This window comes from Cavia porcellus, unplaced genomic scaffold, assembly GCF_034190915.1.
Source record: "Cavia porcellus strain 051 isolate PalLab524CR breed Dunkin Hartley unplaced genomic scaffold, mCavPor4.1 scaffold_26, whole genome shotgun sequence".
Taxonomy (NCBI): Eukaryota; Metazoa; Chordata; class Mammalia; order Rodentia; family Caviidae; genus Cavia; species Cavia porcellus.
Window position 1 is genome coordinate 35,975,357 of NW_026947509.1, and position 20,312 is coordinate 35,995,668.

Below are 20,312 nucleotides of genomic sequence, written 5' to 3' on the forward strand. Positions count from 1 at the left end.
AGGAAATACAGCCTTTGACTACACAGGTAACAATAAAAAAGAGTTAATTTCAGAATCATGTGATATGCCAAATACCAAAATTAATTCCAAACCACTGCCAGGTATCATCACTCCATTAATGGAAAGGAGTCCTGCGCTGGATCTTGCACATATTGATGCCTACAGTGTTGGGGCTTAAGAATTTCCATGACTGGGGCTGGAGATTTAGCTCAGTGGCATAAGCACCTGCCTTGCAAGCAGGCAGTCGTGAGTTTGATCCCTGGTACCGATAAAAAGGAAAAAGACAAAAAAAAAAGAATTTCCTTGACTGAGGCTCACAGTGGCTGTGTGCTGAAGGTTTCTCCCACTTCACAGATGGGGTGGTGGTGGTGGCCCAGTAACCCTTCTGCAGCTCCCTTATTGACAATGGTGCACCCTGTAGGAGGCTGCATTGTTCTGATGATGGGTTGAGTTAGCCAACTACCCTGAACTCTTGGGATTGCTTTCTGCTTGGGTGTTAGAACACTGAGAAGGAAGGGATTTGCAATTTCTTGGTAGAAGTCTCCTCAGAGTTCCACGAAATGAATGAGAATGTAGCTTGAAGCCAGCAAATACACCAGGGAAATACTGACATGGAGTCCAAAGGTTAAATTTTATAACAAATATTTTAACCTATACGTAAGAAACAGTGTGTTGATAAATGGTCCAGAGACATGAATAAACATTAGAATATGCTTAGTAAACACATTTTAAAAAAATTAAGGTTATGAATAATAAACAAACTGCAAATTAAAATAATAATGAAATAGCATTTTACATGTTGTAAGTGAATAATAGGGTTTTTAAAATTATTCTTAAGGCTCATGTTAGGGAAATTATGAGATCCTTGGAACTTGTTTAGTCACTTTGGAAAAGCAATTTGGCAACAATTAAAACAGATCATAAAATTTCTGCACACATTGACCCAGCGAACCCACTCCTGGGAATTTATCTTGAAGCAATTATTAAAAGGCAACAAAAGCTATGTGTCAGAAAATGTTCACTGCAGTAATATTTACAACTGTAAAAAATTGAGATCCACTTAAAGATCCCACAAAAGAGAAAGGATTCAATTCATTGTGGTTCTCTGTGTGTTGGGCTTTCTTTCCAGAAACAAAACAGGGACCGGGAGGGATGGAGGGACAGAAAGAGGATGGAGACGGACAGACAGATTTCTTTTTCTTTTCTTTTTTTTTTTTTTTTTTTTGGTCTTTTTCCTTTTTGTCGGTACCAGGGATCATACCAGGGATCAAACTCATGACTACCTGCTTGCAAGGCAAGCACTTATGCCACTGAGCTAAATCCCCAGCTCCAAACAGACAGACAGATTTCTGATGAATGATCCGCTCTGTATGATCACAGAGACTGGGAAGTCCAGCCACAGGAGGGCTGAGGATGTGGGTTCCTGTAAATCTGCTCAGAAATCGGGAGAAGATTGATGTCTCACCATAACAACAGTCAGATGGAGAGAGTAATTCTTCCTGATTCAGCTTGTGCTCTAGCTGGGCCTTCAATAGTCAGGGTGAGTCTTACCTGCTCTAGGAGAACAATCTGATGTGCTCAGTTTACGAGCTCAGATGTTAATTGCACCCAGGGAAACCCTCACTGACGCAGCCAGACACAAGATTTCACCACCCTTCTCAGCACCCTGTGGCCTGGTCCAGCTGACCCATGAAATTAAGCATCCCAGCTTGTGCAACCCTCTAGTTAATTGTGCAAACCAAATAGACATACAGGAGGTTTGTGCTTTGCCTCCACCCTTTGTGGCTGTGGAATTTTTGTGGCCTGTGGCTTCCACTAAGCAGAGTTCTGGGTGTAGGAAAGGGACTGTCCCTCTCCCCTCAAGATCAGGCTGAAAAGAGAAGTTGGGGCCAAGGATTGGAGAGGGCCAGGTGCCATCCTGGAGTGTTTAGAGTTTTGCCTTTAGAAAGCTGTTGAAAAAATGTCATAACTTAATTTATGGTTGGGGGATTCTGACAGTCTGAGGGCTTCTGAGGGGTGGGAGTGCCCAGGAGTATTTTGTGGTCCAGGAAGAATGTAGAAAGAAGCCCACCAGGCATAGTGGAGTGGGGATGTTGAGAGCAGAACCACTGGAGATGGTGTTAGAGTATCCGCCAGTTGCTCAGATGCAGGAATGTGGGAAGAGGAGAGGAAGAGATTGCCATTCTTTTAGCTCAGGTGGAAGCCCTGTTATGTGGGAGGGGAAACAAGACTTTTGGATGGCTGAGCATCGGGTCCTCACGAAGTATCTGCATTTGTTCCCTGAGATCGTCACAATACAGACCTTGACAGTGGGAGAGAGGCAGTGGTTGGTGGAGCAACTGGGACATATTGGCTCATGGGAACAATGACGTTAGCAGAGAAGGATGCCTAGAGAAACAGTCTTGGGAGAAGGGATGGGTGATCACAGAGCTCTGGGAAATCTTGAGGTTTAATGATGGAAAACAGCCAGAGGAGGAGTAATCAGAGGTAGAAACAGAAGTAGGACCAAGACAGGGTCTCAAGAAGGGAGCCGACAGGCAGTGGGCTGTTCGGGGCTACAGATCCATACGCTGATGTCTCATGGGAAGCTTTTGATTAGGCCACTGTGCCTTGGATGTGCAGATGACAGTGTGGCACCAAGTAGGAACAAAGAGGTCAGAAGCAGAGACTATCAATGACAACCAAAAGGGAGGAGCTTAAGAGTGTAAGAGGGTCACAGTGGTGTCTAACGGTCACCTTGCCTGGGATTGAGGGTGCTTCCAGGATGTGACAGTTTCAGTACCCAAATCAGGAGACTCCAGGGTACACTGGGATGAGCTGACCACCTTGACTCAAACGTATGTGAATGGAAAATATCTGTTCTCTATGAGAGATTCACAGACGAAGTTACCAGATGTTTGCATGCAAGGCACTTAAATAGCAATGCAAGGAACAAAGCTAAGCCAAGCTGCCAAATTGGTGGGACAAAGAATTGGGGAATAGTTTTGAAACTAAGTTTAGGAATATTTTTGAAGCAGTTGATGAAATTTTGGGGGAAAATAAGCTGAGATTTAAAAAAAATGTATTGATTTATTTAAAGCTAAAAAATAAAAGATAATAGTACAGTAAAATCATAGCAAGTAAAGCCCTGGTATAAACTTTGAATTTTGAACTAATAGCTTGCTGATTGAATTTTCACCTTACTCTTTTATATTTTAATTTTATACCAAGGAGAATAAAATCCTGTAAGAACATCCCATTAATTCACACTAGTAGGGAGGTGGAATGCTTGGCACATGAAAATACTGATACATGATGCTACTTAGGTGCATGGTCTTAGAAAAGATTCAAGTTATATCATGAGCCTAGTGAATTTCTGAATTATCTCCTTGTTTTCCAGGCTGGGCCCTGGCTGCTGTCACTGGGTGGATGTTGGGGTTCTCTCCCCATTTACATTCTGGGAACAGGCTCCTAGCACCATTGCTTCTGGGTTCCCTGGGGAACAGGGACTGTAGGGGTCCAACCATGTGGGTTTGAGTCCAACCTCTGCCTCTCTTTGATTCAGCATTTTGTGAGAATGAGAACGCCTGGATGAACCCAGGCTGCCCCAGGGTCCAGGGCTTTTTCACCTGGCTGCTGGCCTCTTGCTAGTTCTGGACTGTTCAGCTAGCCCCTCTTTGCCTCCTAAAACAGGCTTAATGTCAGTCATTTATAGGGAGTGCTCAGTGCTGTATCTGCCCCATGTTTTCATTATTACTAATTCTGCTTCGGTCACTTCGTGATATGACCTTTGGCAAGTCCACAGAGCTGTGTCTTCTTACCCACCCAACCAGGGCCTGATCTAAATGACCAGCACATTTCATCTAGGTTTTGAATCTTGAATTTTAGTTATCACTGACCAAACCCTAGACTAACAGTTGATAAATGTGTATTTATGTGGTGCTTTGTGAGATTGCCTTCAGGAGGAGGTGTTCTTTGAATGCATCTGGACATTTGGAAGTGAGAATTTAATTGAAGGAGAAAGACTAAGAATTATTATAGAGAGTGGAGATCAGTGTAAATCAATCAAGCTCAGTGTACATCTGTGCAGATTTCAGTTGAGCAGATCAATAAACTGGGCAACTTTGGACTTGTTTGCCTGTATCCCTCGGCTTGTCTTTTCTTCTGTTCCTGTGGCTTCTTCTTCCTATTCCTCTTGGGCTATGCCTTTGGATCTTGGCCATCATTTGCCAGAATCTCAGGACAGCAAACCTGGCCTCTGTATATGGAGTCCATTCTGGACTGGACTTGCCCACTTCCTCTCCAGCACTGGGTATTTTAGGAGTTGGCTTACCTGTCCTCCACCTGCCTGTTCCATCCTTCCTGTAGCTCTCTTAACTGTCCTCCAGAGGGTTGCTGACCCTGATCTTGGTCTCTGTTCTTCTCTTTTCTGTCAGAGCTCAAGGTTCTGCTTGGTCCCTTCATTGGTGCAAGAGTTACCAAATGATTCCAGCTTATATGCCTTGAATGAGAACAAATGGGATAGAGCAGGTGAACATGGTCAGTGGTTCTTCTAGTGACTTTTAAACATTGCCTTTTTTGCTTTTTTTTTTTTTTTTTGCTTCTGAAACAGAACTGTGGAGAATTTTAGCTCAAGGGATGAGACTTACATAAGAACATCCGTATATGTTGCTGTTAAGACTTTTGCACTCGTTTGTGTTGTGTTGTCTGTTTTTGAACCACTTGATGTATGTCTTAGGCCTGAATTTTTAGCTGTTGAAAAAGACTGAATATTTTAGTGAAAGAGAAATCAATAGTCAGTGAAAATAAAGGGCTGTTATCAAGCTATGGACAAGGATTTTGGGGTGTACAACAGAGGAGATATCCAGTTGTCTGGGCTGAACTGAATCTTGAAGGACATTAAAGGGGAAAAAAGCCGAGATCTGAAGGCTTGGGGTGATGGTGTGGGCTGGTTTGGGGTGACTGGCGGGAGAGAAAAGTGGAAGACAAAGCTGGAAACAGAGCTGAGACTGTGTTTGGACGTGTCTTGGAATGCTGAGGCCGGCAGATTGTTTAGTAGCGATAGGAGATTTTTTTTGCAAAATCTGAGTAGACTGAGTCTGTTTTAATGTTCATTCTGCGAGGAGCTTGGAAAACAATCATCTATAGTCTCATGCATCTTGGTGTCATCTGAAGATTTTGGAAGTCTTATCTATAAAGACCAGGAACCTTGGCGCTTCTCCAGGAAAGCTGCCAGCCTTTTATTGACTCTCTCTGACCAGCTGGCCTGGGGCTGGGCCTCCTGCTTTCTTTGGCTGCCTTCCTATGTTCAGGTGGGTCCGCCTACATCCTGACCCACCTCCCTCCCATTCTCTGTCCCCACAGTGAGACTAACGCATCTTGTTCAGCCGGGGCCAAGTACAGTCTTTGGATGGATCATTTCTGATGATATGTCTTCCTACTGCTATTTTCTCTCCAGAAAGGCACTATCATTAATTATAGCAAAACAAACAAAGCAAATCCTAAACAGCTGAGCTTCATATTTCCAAAGACCCATAAACCTCATCAGCATAAAATAAATTAAATTTGGGGCTTACCTAGTGCATACACTCATTTTGATGGATTCATTTCCTCGTTCTGCTGGAGCGTCTGGAGAGGCTGCAAAGTTGTCCCAGAGCTCTGATGGGTCTGCAGTGCCTGGTGGATCCTGGATGGAAATTGGCTGTGTCCCCACTTGGTTGAGAGGCTGATGGGAAGTAGAGAGAACTTGTGACCAGCTTGTCCAGGCAGCCCGGAATATGGGCCTCTGCACCCTGGTTTTACCTATTTGCCTTTTTGGGGGTGAGGTGCTGGAAATAGAAGCCAAAGCCTTGGCCATTTTAAGCATAAATTTCATGATGGAGCTTCATACTCGGCCCCCTATTTATCTACTGGACAGGTGTATCTGTAATGCAGATTATAGATTTCACTCTATATAAATTATACTCTAGTACAAAACTATGCACATAAAGTCTGTATAAAATTCTTCCTTCTCCTTTGTTTAGATTTTTGCTTTAAAGTAATAACTCTGACGTTTCTTTTTTAGGGAAAAATTAAAAGGACAATGACAGCACTTTATAATACTGGCAGTATTTCTTGCGACTTTGGGTTAGTCCTCATTTGAAAAGCATGGCGTGCTAGATTTTAAGTGGTTTAATATATCACCAACAGCAAGAATCATAGCTTGTGTGAGTGTGTGTGTGTGTGTGTGTGTGTTGTTGTTGTATGTTTCCTTTCTGAGACTGACAATTTGTGGATTACCCATGCATTTTTTAAAATATTAAAATCTAAAGATTTAATCTGCCAACTCATGAATTCATTGCATCTTCATCATTTTCTGATCCTATCTGAAACCTGTGGTCATTTATATCCTGGCCATCTTTTTTTTATTTTAAAGAGGATAAGACAGAATAAAACCAATCAAAACAAATCAATGTAAGAGATACAGGACTTTAAAACATTACAAAATCAACAATAGTTACCATAATGCCTTTTGATGTCTTCAAAATAGCTGCAGATAACTTCAGATGTAGTAAAAACTAGACAGAACAGAACAGAATACAAACAATAAAAACAAAACAATGAATGCAATAAAGGACTTCAAGCCAATAGTAAATCCAAAATTGCTACCATAATATATCTTATTATCTTTGAAATAGCTGCTCCTGTCATTGGATTTAACATAATCAAACGAAACAAAAGAGAATAAAACACAACCCAGTAAAAACAGTAGAAATGATAAAGGACTTCAAAACAAGACCATAGGGAATCAACACTCGGTGCAACCCTGATCTGTTGGTTGTGTGCTCTTCCCCTTAGGTCTCTGTGTTGCTCCCTTGCCCCACCGTTTTGGGAGGGAAAACTGGTCACATTCAGGCTCCTGGAGCGTCCGGTCCTGAAGTGGGAGAAAAGTGCCACATAGACCTGGTGTCTGCTCCTCCAGGCAGTTGCTGGTGCTCACAGCCCCTGGACCCGGTACGGGGCTGCTCAGGGCTGGCGTCACATTTGCTGTTTGCCATTTTAAAAAGCCATCTATCTCATTGTTAGGCTGCCTGTGCACATGTAATTAGGGTCACAAGGCTGAGTTTTAAAGACTTTTCCTAAAGCCCAGCTGTCAAGGCTGAAAAGAAAGGAGCACCTGACGTGGGTCATCCTCTCCCACAGGACCCAGGACAGCCTGCTGGCCTCTGCCTGTATCCAGTCATTTCTAAATCCCAGTTGGCAAAAGTGATTCAGGGGCTTCACAGATGACTTTGATTTGGATCATATTTTTAAAGTACCTTTTCATTCCACAGGCACCAGAGCAACGAAGTGTTACAATGGCTGGCTGTGTGAGTGACCCAGTTTAGTAGGTTAGTAAAGTGCCAGTGCATTCATCAGAGACCATGAATGCACATTTAATAGATTTCTCTCCAATTTTGTAATAAATTTTCTACTGTCCTGTCTGTGTACATATTTGAACTTGTGATAAAACATATCCCAAGAAGTTAGCACTGCCTAGTTTGTTTTTGAATTCAAGCCTGTGCCTGTCCATCTATATAACCTTTTCCTGGGGCCACCCCTTCATGGTACTTTTGACCCCTCTGGTGAATGCTAAGGAGGTCCAATGCGTGGTGGTCCCTGCTCTGCTCGTGCCAGTGGCTTTATAGAAATAAAGAAGGATGCTGGGCTCCAGTGTCCTTGGCTAAGTAAATATTTAACACTTCTTCCAGAATTATCTTATACACAACGAAAGATTAATGACACATTGGAGAAAATTTATTGTAAAGCATTTGAGTAACAAAGGATCTCTTTTGTTAAAAAGGCAAAGCACTTTCACAGCCAATATGAAAAGACAATCCAGGAAAAACACGAGTAAGTCTCAAATGCATATCACAGAGAGACATTGTGAGTTTTTAATAAATGTGCAAAAGGTATTTGGCCTCATTTGGTTAAAGAACTATAAAGGACAAAAATAGGAAGAATCCACTTCCACCAGCCTAGCTACTGCCTGTCCAACCACCTCATCGTTTGTGGCTAAAAAGTAAGGTAAAATCCAGTGCTCTTTGACGAGGGATAACACACACTTTCCTATGTTGATATTATTTGTAGGAGGGTAAAATTTTTGCTGTCTTTTTGGAGGGTTGGGTGCTGTATGAGAAAAAATAAGCTGTGCTCTTTTAACACAATAGTTTCTTTGCTATAAATTTATTGCCATGGGTGCTCAAGATACGTGTACCTGCCTACAATGTCTGGGGTCCAGCCACCAGACACAACTGGAATATCCTCGTGCGATTAGGGAAAGGGTGGCACCACTGTTCACTGTGGCTGTGCTCTTAAGGAAGAGGATGAGAAAGAGCGAAAGGATGTGCTTGTAGGAAAAAGTGCTCCATGCATGGCCAGGGAAAGTAAACTAAAATAATGTAAATACTAAGCTTGCGTTTCTATATTGCAAAAACACAAACAGGAAGGAAAAATCTTACTTGCTTATTTATAAATGAAATGAAAACTTCTGGAAAGGGTTGTAAAAACAAAAACAAAATAAAACAGTGACAAACCAGCATAATGGTTGGCTTTGGGCACTGACCCTGAGATTTAGAGGGTACAGAGGGATCTTTTATATTTCAGTGTAAGCTGTTCTGTATCAGTTCAAATTCCTCTCTTACAATGAACTTATAGTTTTAATGATAAAAAACTAATAAAAAAGTTCATTCTTTCTCCACCACCCTCTAATAATACCCTAATTCTTTCTCTATATCTGATTCTTGTAGTCTATTTTTAAAGTTGAAATTGAACCTGGCATCTGTGTACTGGGTTACATCTCCAGCAATCCTTTCTCCTTTTTATTTTTTGAGACAGGGTCTCACTAAGTTGAGCTCAAATTTGTGATCCTCCTGCCTCTGTCCCCCAGAGTGCGGGGATTCTAGGTATGCACCACCTCACTGGGCTTAGATTTGTATTTCATTTGATTAAGGCTCTCAGTACCCTTGGATACACCTGCTTCTTGGGAAGTACATACATCTTGGCCCACTGATGCTGACAGCTCTCTGGAGTCTCTGCAGCAGAATTGGTTGGGGTGAAAGGCATTAAGCTTATTCCGTTCTGGGAATTCTGCCTTCTAAGAGGTTCTTAGTCAAGGGCAGTGGTTATAGCTGCCAAGTCATATGACCTGGGTTTAAATCCTCACTTTACTGCTTGATAGAGACAGACCTCCGGACGGGTTATTTAGGTTCTCCTGGCCTATGTTCCATCTGTGAAGTGGGCTATTAATAACACCAACCACACAGCTTTGTATGATTGAGGAGTAGCGCCACTCGTAAAGCACTTAATGGGAGTCCTGAGCGCAGTCCTAATTACATCAGACATTATTGGCCTTCTACTTTATGTTTAGAGGCAGGTCAATCTCTCCTGCTTGCTTCAGTTGAAGGGATTTGGCCAGGCTCGGGTGGGGAGTCTGTTGCGATATAAAATGTCAGGATTTAATGCCTGTGTTGCTGTCCTGCTCTGTTCTGCATTAAATCCTCCATGGCCGAGACCGTTTATACTTGTCTGTGGTGATTGATAGTGAGTTTACTGGCACAATTTTGTTTTATCTTAAATCAGGAGTCTAGCTTAGAAGAAGACACTATACAATTGAGGTGTTTATAGCTTCTTAGTACATGTTAATATTATTTGGAGAAGTTGAGACATGCATGGAACATATCTTAATATTTTTAATCTCTTTTTGCAGGACTAGGGATGAAATCCTGTGTCTTTGTATTGAGCTACATCCTTAGCTTTTTTTTTTTTTGACACAAGGTCTTGCTATGTCATTGAGTTTGTCCAGGCTGGGCTAGAACTTGCGATCCTGCCTCTGCCTCCCAGAATGCTGGGGTGACAGACATAGGTCACCGCTCCTGACTGATATGTTGCTTTTTGATTGCTCCAAATTATGCAGATATATGTCTGTATTTACTGTTGTGTATTTGTTTTTTGGAGGACTGATCTGATCACTCTGGAAAAGCACAAGGCCATCTGACTGGTAGAATCTGAAGAAGGGGTGGCCCATAATAAGACTTTCTAGTCCACATGCTTTGGGTTGAGCAATTGCTTGGAGGAAGAATCGTAAGCAATTTGTTATGCGCAGAGGAGCCCTGAGGGCCTGAGATGAGGAAATTCCATTTCTCCCGAGTCAACGCTTCCTCTGCCTTTCTGGGTTCTAAGTTTTGCCTTTGTAGTTGGTTCAGCCCCTCTGAATTTAATTTCCCTGAGAAGAGCCGACTCTTTATGCAGCTGGACAGTGCAGACAGAGGTGTCACTCAGAGCGACCAGAGAGATTTTGGGGAGGTCGAGTGTGGTCCGGAGGGAAGCGAAGAGGGCGCCCCCTGGGGGCCAGGCTCCATATTACACCTATTGCGCTATCTTCATTCTCAGATACTCTGGAAACACTTTACTCATGAGAACCGGAGGTTTAGAAAGGTTAATTTATTTGCCTAGAGTTACAGGGTTAGTAAATCCCAGAGCCTGGATTGGTGCTTAGGTTTGACCTACTCCTTAATTCGGATGTTCCTTCCCTCTCTCTGTTCTCCTTGAGTCACTGTTTTATTTTATGAATCACAAATTATATGCCTCCTCCGCTCCCCGACATCATTAACATTTTTAGAGCATTTGGGGGCCCGGATGATGGGATAGGGTGGGGTGAGAGTGTTACTCCAGGGTGGGCCATCTGGGTTTCCCAAGATGGGAGAAAGACTGGGACCCAGGGTTAGAAATACTGTGTACTGATTGTATCTCTCTTACTAATTTCACTGTACTTTGGGGTAAGTCGCTGATTTCTGGGGTTCCCTCCGACAGGTCAAATGGGGATACCATGACTTGTCTGATAGGGATTACATGATAAGTAAATGACAAAAACCTGTGAAAGGCTCTAGGTAGTTTTTTGGCTGAGTACTTCCCCTCAACGTTCATTATAGATCTTTTTATTTATGTATTATTTAATGTTTTTGAGACAGGGTGTTGATATGCAGTTCAGACTGGCCTTAAGCTCACTAAGGAATCCAGACTAGTCTTGAACTAGTGGAAGTCCTCCTGCCTCAGCTTCCTGAGTGCAGAGAATCCAGGTGTATCACAACTGTTTATGAAAGAAACTTTATAGAGGTGGTGGTGTAAGCCAGTGGTTCAGCACTTGCCTAGCATGCATAAGGCCCTGAACGACATCCCCAGTGACAAAACAAACCTTTTAGTTTGCTGTTGGGCTCCATTTCTATTAGCATTTTACGGAGCTATCTGAGCTTGAAAATGGCATCAGAGAGGGCACTTGTCCACACTGAGTTTCCTTCTAGTTCCCGGTAGAAGGTAGACAAGGATCTCTGGCTTGTTCCCATTGCTTGGTGACAGTCTCTCAGAGCCCCTTTTCCTGCTGTGCAGGAGCCGGGCTATGTTTCTCCTGACAGAAGAGGAAGAAAATAAAGAAGTTTTCCAACGTGTGACAGCTATAACATCTCTGTGTGACAGGTTACTACTTCATCTCTAGGCAAACTCCAAAAATTGTTCTTTGAAGGAGAATTATAAGTTTCTCCGGAGGAAACTTTTGGATACCCGACTCAAGGACACTGAAGCCAATTCTATCTGAAACATGACTTAGGAAGCAGTTTACTGCCGGGAGGAGGAAACCCAATAGGTAGAACTGGCAAATAAGTGTTTCTTCTTCACTTTTAAATTTTATCTCCCCAAGTAGAAAAATTCTAATGAATTCCAAGAAAAAGAGAGCATAACTTTAAATACAGTGTGGGTCTGGGGTTGTTACACACTAAACTAGTGTAATACCTCTTATATTTGTGAAACTGTAAAATTGAAGTTGGTTTCAGAAGCATTAACTTGGGGCCCAGTAATGTTGTTATTCATTAGAGAAATCCACAGTTATTTTGAGAATTACATCCAACCTCAAGTAAAGTAAGAAAGTCAGTTAAGTAGGCCATATAATTTTCTTAAAATCCTGATTAATGGAAATTTGCTAATGGTACCCAACATTTTCCTGCCTGTTTCTCCAGAAGGGTTGTCCAGAGGTTTGTAATAAGCTGCAGTACATTGATCTCTTTCCTGAAGCTTGTCTTCCTGACAAGTTTATTTATGCAGAACCTAATGAGGTCTAGTCAGAAGCAGGTAAGAGAGTCCTTGGGAACCTAAACAGCTGCCACAAACCCACAGGTCATGTCCTGGGGAAGAGACCGAGAGCTCACAAATGTGCGTTGAAAACATAATAGGTACTCCTTGGCTTTGGGACAGAGAATCTTTCATTTCTCATTCATTTATGAAAGCATTTCTCCGTTTAATCCCATAACGTAATTTATGAACATGATCAACCAACAGCTAAATTTTACTTGTGCAATCTATTTAAGAAAGCCACACATATGCAAGAGAAGATTTCTAATTCTACACAGTCAACTAAAGATTTAGCATTTGGAGAGACCAGCTCAGTATTTGCACCACTGTCTCCAGCATAATATGGGTCCACGAATGTGCTGAATGGAAAAATGAGTGAAGAATCGAGAAAGACAGACGTTGGATTTCGCAGAGCACTCGTTTTTAGCAACTTATACAGAGGTGTTAGTGTCGGGTCAAGTTTAGCATGGCTTCTTCACTCAACTCTGATTTGTGGCTAACTTAGCTCCAGCCCCCCACGTTCGTCCATGCATTTGTTTGTGTGATTCATCTCTTCGATATAATCATTTCCCTGTTCCCTGATCTCTTTTCGCTTTTGAGGAGAGAACAATACATTGCTACAAAAAATATTTTTTTCATTACAAGACAGCTTTGTTTGGAAAGGAGTTTTCAGGATATACCAGTCAATTTAGTTTCCAGCAATAGCTGTCTACAGCCATACAAAGCTCGATTAAAATTTAATTAAAGTATACTTAATTAAATCCTATTGGGTGGAAGTAAATAGGAAGAGTGATTAACCCTCTTTGACTGTTTGTAAAAACCTTTTCTTAGGTTTTAGGGTTCCTCTTTGGGGGCAGACAGCTGTGCTGGCTGGTACCAGAGCCTGTCCAGAGGGACCTTATTTCCTGAACTGCCACCATCCTCTCCTGGCTTCTAGCACCGCATTGGCACATGGCATCCGGTCTCTTTTTCTCCTTGTCCAATAAGTATCTGTGCCTGCTGAAGCGAAGTTATAAGAATCATCCCTGGGGACTCAGGGCCCCAGGCTTCTTCCTGAGTGTGGCCTCACTATCGTCTGTACCTACATAGTAGACAAGAAGACTAAGCACAAAGATAGCATGGCGGACAGTGGGGTAGAGCTGCTGCTTTAAAGTCTTTGCTCCTCAGGGACATGCATTCCTTCTGCTCACGCTTTATTGGTTAGAAATCCACTGTCAGCACCAACTTGAGGAAGGCAGAGGAACATGGTTTAGCGGAGTGACCCCAGGATGGAGTGAAGACAAATTCCTAATGTCCCTGCCACAGCTACTACCTAGGTAACGGTGAACAAGCCACATTTTCCTTGGTGTCATAATTCCTTCAGCCAACAGAGAGCTTTTAGAATTTTTCAGTTATATCAAGCCCAAGAAGATGAGGAGGCTTCACCTACTGCAGCAGGGGGTGGTCTTCTAGAAAACACCGGTAGCCTAGCCATGTTAATGTCATATTCTTGTTCGCCACTCTTGTCTAGAATTCAGTAGCAGTTTTACTTTAGAAAGAACATGCTTGTCTTCTAATGCCGATCACTCTTTGTTACCACCCCCATGTTCTCCTGCCAAATCCCCAACCAGGAAGCCTAAGTATCATTCCTCAGCCACCAAACAACGTCAGTTACACCAGATCTGCTTCTCTGGGCTGCCTGCTGAGTCTAGGACTGGGAACCAGAACCCTTGTTCAAGGTCCATAGCGGTCTCTTTCTCTCCCATGCTACTCCCTTTCTCTAGCATTGTCCTGTAGGAGTTTTACACCACATTTGTGTGACAAATAGGGCTAAGAAATAAGATTTGGTTGGTCAGGATAGGTTTCAGTGACTTGGTAGAATGCTATTTGAAGAAAGGGAGGAGGGAGGCGCAGGGCAGGGAAGAAGACAGTGAGGCGAATGTAATGCAGGCTTTTGAAAAAATGCTCCCAGGTCTCTGCATAGAAACCCAGCTGCCTTTCACAGAAATATGCCCTATTCTATTCCACCTAAGATTTGTAATTGCAAATGAGATCTTTATCTTCCAAAGCCAGAAGGTAGAAATACATGTTCCTTTCTGACAATTGTTACTTGGATTATATCCACATCCGAAGTGAACTGAGGAGAAGTCATAAAAGAGGCAAGAGACGTGTGTTATGAGAGAAACATTCTTTCTTTCTGACGGAAAACTCCATTCTTAGTGGCTGATAAGGCTGCTGCCCCAGACACAGCCTGGGTTGCTAGAGGGTGGGTGGACACTGGCTGTTGGGTGCTTTGGGTTTGAGGACTGCTGTAATGGACTGATTCAGGGGTGGGTGGTATAGAGATGCCATCTCCCTTATGACCCAGGGCGCTGGACAGTGACTGGATTGTTTGTGGTAATTAAAAGAGAAAAAAATTTATCAGAAACAGGAATGTGCAAATGCTCTTGATCCACTTATGACTAGAGTTGCAATCAGAAGATAAATTCAAGGAGAGTGGTTATCTCCAGGCCAGGGGAGTCAATGTGAGTCAGTCTCAGTCTGACTTAGGGAATGCAGTGGTGACACAGTCGCAGGGATCTGCCTTTTACCAAGCCCTGTCGTCATGGCTCTGTGGGGGCACGGAAGGTTGGGTAGCACATTACATGTGAGGCATCTGAGACTCAACAGGTGATGTCAGTGGTTTCTAATCCTTAATAGGGAAATATTTCCACAATACAGAAATTGAAATCGCATCTCAGATCTTTTGTGTGAGAATTCCTGATCACTCTTGGTTTCCAGCCCCATGGTCGTGGGCAATGGAAACTGAATTTTTGTCGGGTAGTTATTACATGGTTAGTTTAGTACATGGTTAGTACAGAACCTCTGGACTAAGTGATTTGCCTAAAGATAAATAGCTAATAAATAGCAGAGCAAGGATTCAAATGCAGCTGGGTCTTTTATGCCAAATTGAGCTCACACTACTAGATCCAGGATTAGACTCAATACTGTTTGACAATCACCAAAAACCTGACGTGCTAAAGCAACTTTCAGGTTTTTATTTCATCTTATGCTAACGCTATGCAGTCATTATTTTCCACTTGCTTTTTTATGGATCAAGATACTGAGGCTGAGAGAAATTCTGAACTGTGCTTATGGCCTTCTGCCTTTTTTAATGGAAGGATACAGTAAGGCTCTTTTATCTCATGTTAATGTTCTACAAGTTTTCTTTATACTTCTGCACTTTCAGGCTCACTCTAAGAGTCATGGGAATCTTAACTTTAGATTTTACTTATTGAATAATTTGTCTTAATAATAGGGAAAGCAAAATTCAATAGACGACGACGGTTCCATGTCATGCTTAACCAAGATGCTAGCCTTTTGAGCTATCATCAGAACACAGTGCTCTCTGTGATGGTTTTGGAACTGCAGTCCAAAGAGAGTGGTACCCCACTGTGTGCAGGATGGATAGAAATTCAGATTATCTGCAGCCCCAGGCCCACTGAATTTCAGCAAAATCCTTAGGTGATTCCTCTACATACAAAATTTCAGAAGCTCTGTTCTACCTAACCCCTACTGGAAGCCAAATCCCTCCTGCAGAAATCAATAGATTCATAGTGTTGTTTTTTGCCAGTACAAATATCTGAAGTGCTGGCATCAGAACAAAAGCTGGGTTTCACCCAGCAGATAGCTTGTAGGTACAACGAGGGGCACCAACCCTGAAAACAAAATGTGGGAATCTATCCGTGTTCTCAGCATATTTAATTTACAGTGTCATGGTTAAGAAGCCAGAGTTGGATCTATTGAGCCTAATGTTTTTGACTATGATGAGGCTTATTGCTCAGGTTCTCTTTGGAGGATTTGTAAATGAATTTAAGCAAAAGTGTTAGGTCTTAAGAGTCTACTGAACATTAAGTCTCTTATATCCCAACTGTCGCTTCTTGTTTATATCTCCTTCTGATAACTCTTAAAGAGAATGTAATGAACACTGAAATGTTAATAAACCATAGCACTGACTGGTTATTGTAGTTGCTACAATCATTATTATTTTGTATTTATACAAAATGCTTTTTCTCTTAAGTGGTAATTACTGGTTTGATTTTATGAGAGATGTCCTCAGAATGTGGCTTGTAGATGACTTTGAACAACAAAAATTGCCTTAGAAAACAGTTTTGTATATAATTGTATTTTTCAGTCTGAGTAAGAAAAATCTACATTTCACCCAAAAGACACAGGATCTATTTCGGCATGAGCCAGATAATGAGACGGTAATTGGTGTGTAAGCCGTTCATTCTCCAAGTTTTCTCACGGGACATAATTTGTCTCTTATTTGTCAAGGATGGGTTTTGCAAGACAACACTCTCATTCATGGTGGGCAGAGCAAATGTACTAAAACATTATCATAGTTGGGATTAATGGTCCACTATGGATTTATGTCAAGAATGTTAATGATTTGTTTATGAATAAGTGGGCCTGTCGCATGGTGAGACAGTAGCCTGCAGAGTTGCTGAATGGACAGTTTGCTTGCACAGGATTCTTGCAGGAAATAAATACTCTTGCCAGGCCTTTTGCATCTCTTAAGTAGCTACTGTGAATTGACTCTTGGATTTGAAACAGTGGCATTTACCTCGCAAAATGTGCTTGCGATTGCTGATCTTGTAACTAAATTTTTCCTGAAATAGTGTCAAGAAAGAATGTCATTTTAGGATTGAGTACAATTATTTTTTGATAAAAAATTGTGAGAAAACAACCATTTAAATTAATCTGTCATAAAAAAGCTGCCTTCTCCCTCTGCCTCTCTCCTCACCAGATTATGTGAAATTTTTTTTTTGGAAGTGCATGTTAATTTGTGGAAGATGTGAATGAATTTTCAGTAGGTATGAATTGGTAAGTAAAAGATAATCATTGCCAAGTAGAGTCCAGGAAATGAATAATAAATCAATATTATGTAAAGATCCATATGCATACACTGCATATGCATAGGTGGATTTACAAATGTGTGTGTCTGGTGTGTGTGAGATTGTGTGTGAGCATGCATGTGTGAGTGTGTGTGTGTGGCTTACTGTGTAAATATTTAGGGTACAATTTAATGACATGTATTCTGGCTACTTTTTAAACTTTTACCTTTTCAGGAATGATGATGTTGGCTTTCACTTAAGGAATTTAAAGTTACATGTTTTTCTATTTATATAAAAAAGATTAATTACTTTTTTTCAGTTTAGGATTGAATTTGTGTAAGTCAAGTTTTTCTTGAGTTGTATCCAAAGGATCTTAGTAACCTAAGCCCCAAAATCATTCTGCATAAATTTATAGTGGTAATTTAAGAAATTTCACACCACAAATCTGACCAAGAGGGAATAACATGTAGACTCCTTTATAATCAGAAAATGCATAATATTTGTTTAATTGCAGTGTCATTTGCATTTAGCCAGAGATTACCAGTAGTGATTTACTCTTTAGATACCACAGTATCTAAGGAATAGAATATGTATGTTATGTTATTTATTTTTCTGCACTCACACATCTTGACTTACAAGTTTCCTTTCTCTCCTCCATCAAGGTGATTTCACTAAAAATCATGCAAATGAGAATGAGAAACCCATTGCTTGCCTCAAGCACTGAGGCAATAAAATGTAGACTAGGTTTTTGTTAAAAAAAAAAAACACTGAGTTCTGTTAATCTCAAGAGTACTTAATCGCAAATCTGTTGTTCATTAGAATGGAGCTCCCTTCTTCCTACTGAAGAATTTATTTATGACCAGCGCCCCTGATGATCCTGTTAGAGAATGAGAATTGGCCTTTGACGTTAGAGCAAGATGACCAGGAACCCCAGATTTCTCATCTGGATCGTGCTCCTCTTCTACAGTGTGGGTCTGTAGTTTTATTAAGATTCTTCAAGTGGCCTGAAATTGAAAAAGAACGCATAAAACATTCTTCTTGTGGATAGGCTGGAGGGCATTGACTGTAACTATATACCTGTTACTCTTTGAGCTCTGGAGGTAAATGGATTGAATTCATAGGTAATGTGAAGAAAAAAGCTTGTAAATGAAACATTATTAGAATAAACTACTTTCTACATTCCAGTCAATAAAGAGATACTCTTTGAAATACTTTACCATTTTATGTGTTTTGTCAGTATAACCTAAAAGTCATAATAATAGCTCAGCATAGGATATATATTCATATGTATATATATTCTATTTATTTATATATTCAGCCGTTTGTACCTTAGTTAGGTGTGGTAGAATCAGCAGACACCTTATGAATGGTAGAGGAGCCAACCAGAAAATTTTCAGTCAGCTGCCCCAGTCCAGTGCTCTTGGGAGTTTCAAATTTATGCTTCAAAGTTTCCTAACTTGGGGCAGTCACTGTGCTGGCATAGATGAAATAATCACATCATCACAGTTATTGACTTGAATTCCAAGAAAAATTCTTCTTCCAGGATCAAAGAGAGAAGTAAATAAGATGCAAATTGACACCTGTCTTGAATTTGGATCTTCAGCCTGCATCTTAACTCTCTAAAACATTTTGGCAATGAGCATTTTCGGGAGCATAGTGACAAGAATGTCATATTCTTCAGACGTGCTTGCTGCTCTTCCAGAGAGCTAAATGAGTAGGTGGTTTTCTTTAGGGAGTAGGTGTGTGTGTTTTCTCACTCCGGATCGCTTGACAATTGTTTTACTAGTCGTCAGTGTTTTTTCTGTGAGTGAAGAAACAAATAATTTAAATACAAGTGTCTACTGTATTTCTCTTCACATAATAACAGGTGGCAGAGAGAAAGTCAGGCCTAAAAGTGTGTGAGACTGCAGCGGTACAGTTGGGAGTGCCTGAGATAAGCAAAATTTTTCATATTCATAGTCAGAAAAAATACCGTTGAAGTAAAAGCAATTATGATTTAATCATTGAGAAAATGCCAGGTGAGACTACAGTGAGGTGCTTCATCAACCCCACTCTGATGGTTACTATCGGGAGACAAAAAACAAGGGTGAGCGAGAATGTGGAGACCCTGGTGCTGTGTAGGTGGAACTGTCACATGATATATCCGCTGTGGAAAACAGTACGGCAGTTCCTCAGAGTAACTGTCAACAGGGTTATCATGTGACCTAGCCATTGCACTTCTGAGCATGTGACGCACAGACCAGAGAGTCTCAAGGAGATGTGTGTACACCCACACTTCCAGCACTGTTGCTCGCAACAGCTAGAACTTGGAAGCAACCTGGGTATACACTGGTGAATGAGTGAACAAGAAAAATGAGGATTATCTGTACAGTGGGAATGGGAAGGAAATCTTGATAGATGCTACATCATTAATGAGCCTTCGGGGCTCATTAATGCAAAGTGCTGTAAACCAGACATAAAAGAACAAACAGGATAAAAGTCTATCTTTTAGATAGACTTGTAGTAGTCAGAGACGCAGAGAAGGTAGGACAGTGGTTGCCCAAGGGTTGTGGAGGAGAGCAGGGGAGTCGTAATTTAATGGGTACAGAATTTCATTTTGGGAAATAAAATAAAATAAGATGGATGGTGATTATACAATAATGTGGATTTTTTATGTTATTTGCATTCTATCACAATTCAAATATTGGGAAAAAAGGAGGAGGCTCTGGAAGTGTTTTTAGTTGTCCATCTCTTGTGGGCCTACGACTCCTTTTGAAGATGAATTCGGAGTGCAGATTTGTGGCTGGGACTGAGTTGGCCCTCCGAAGCGCTAGCTGGTGTGGACCCAGAGTGAAGGGACTGCATTTATTCAACAAGTGCTTGTCCCAGGGCTGTCCTGCAGGATGCCAGGGGAAGTGTGGCGAGCTGGGGTAGAGCTCAGGACCAGTTCTTAGTACCTGATAGTTCTGTGAGGTTACGGATTTCCCTTTGTACCAATGTTTCATAAAAGAGCTAGATTTGGTGTTGCTTGCACATGGTTGTATCTTCATCTTAAGACTTTTCACGGTATAAAAAGGTACGAAAAGGAAAGCACAGCCCTGTTTAGACCCCATGTTGGCTGTTTGGTGCCTAGACTACATTTCATTTTCTAGACATGCAGGTACTAGCATGTGAGTGCCCTTAGAAACAAAAAGATGGGTTGTTCTGCTCTATGACCTGCTCCTTTGACAGAACTCTTTGGTAATACCTTAACGTCTCTATTTGCATTTTTGATGGCTTGGAACAAATTTAAAAGTTTGATAAACGTTTTAGTAAAAATCTTGTCATTCTAGTGGTGAAAGTAAATTAAGTCCCAGGAGA

General features: G+C 41.4%; 1 protein-coding gene across 19 annotated transcripts in view; it reads left to right on the forward strand.

The window, feature by feature from the left end:
- Window positions 1–20,312, forward strand: part of Pid1 (phosphotyrosine interaction domain containing 1) — a 216,261-nt gene that overhangs the window by 46,343 nt on the left and 149,606 nt on the right. The window contains exon 1 of one of the 19 annotated variants that reach the window (XM_063237199.1): window positions 7,329–7,349. The exons of 17 other annotated variants lie outside the window; for them this stretch is intronic. The gene's annotated coding sequence lies outside the window, so the exon portion shown is untranslated. Of the gene's footprint in view, window positions 1–7,328; window positions 7,350–17,923; window positions 17,946–20,312 lie in introns of those variants that run through there. One more of the 19 variants, XM_063237192.1, reaches the window with a different exon arrangement.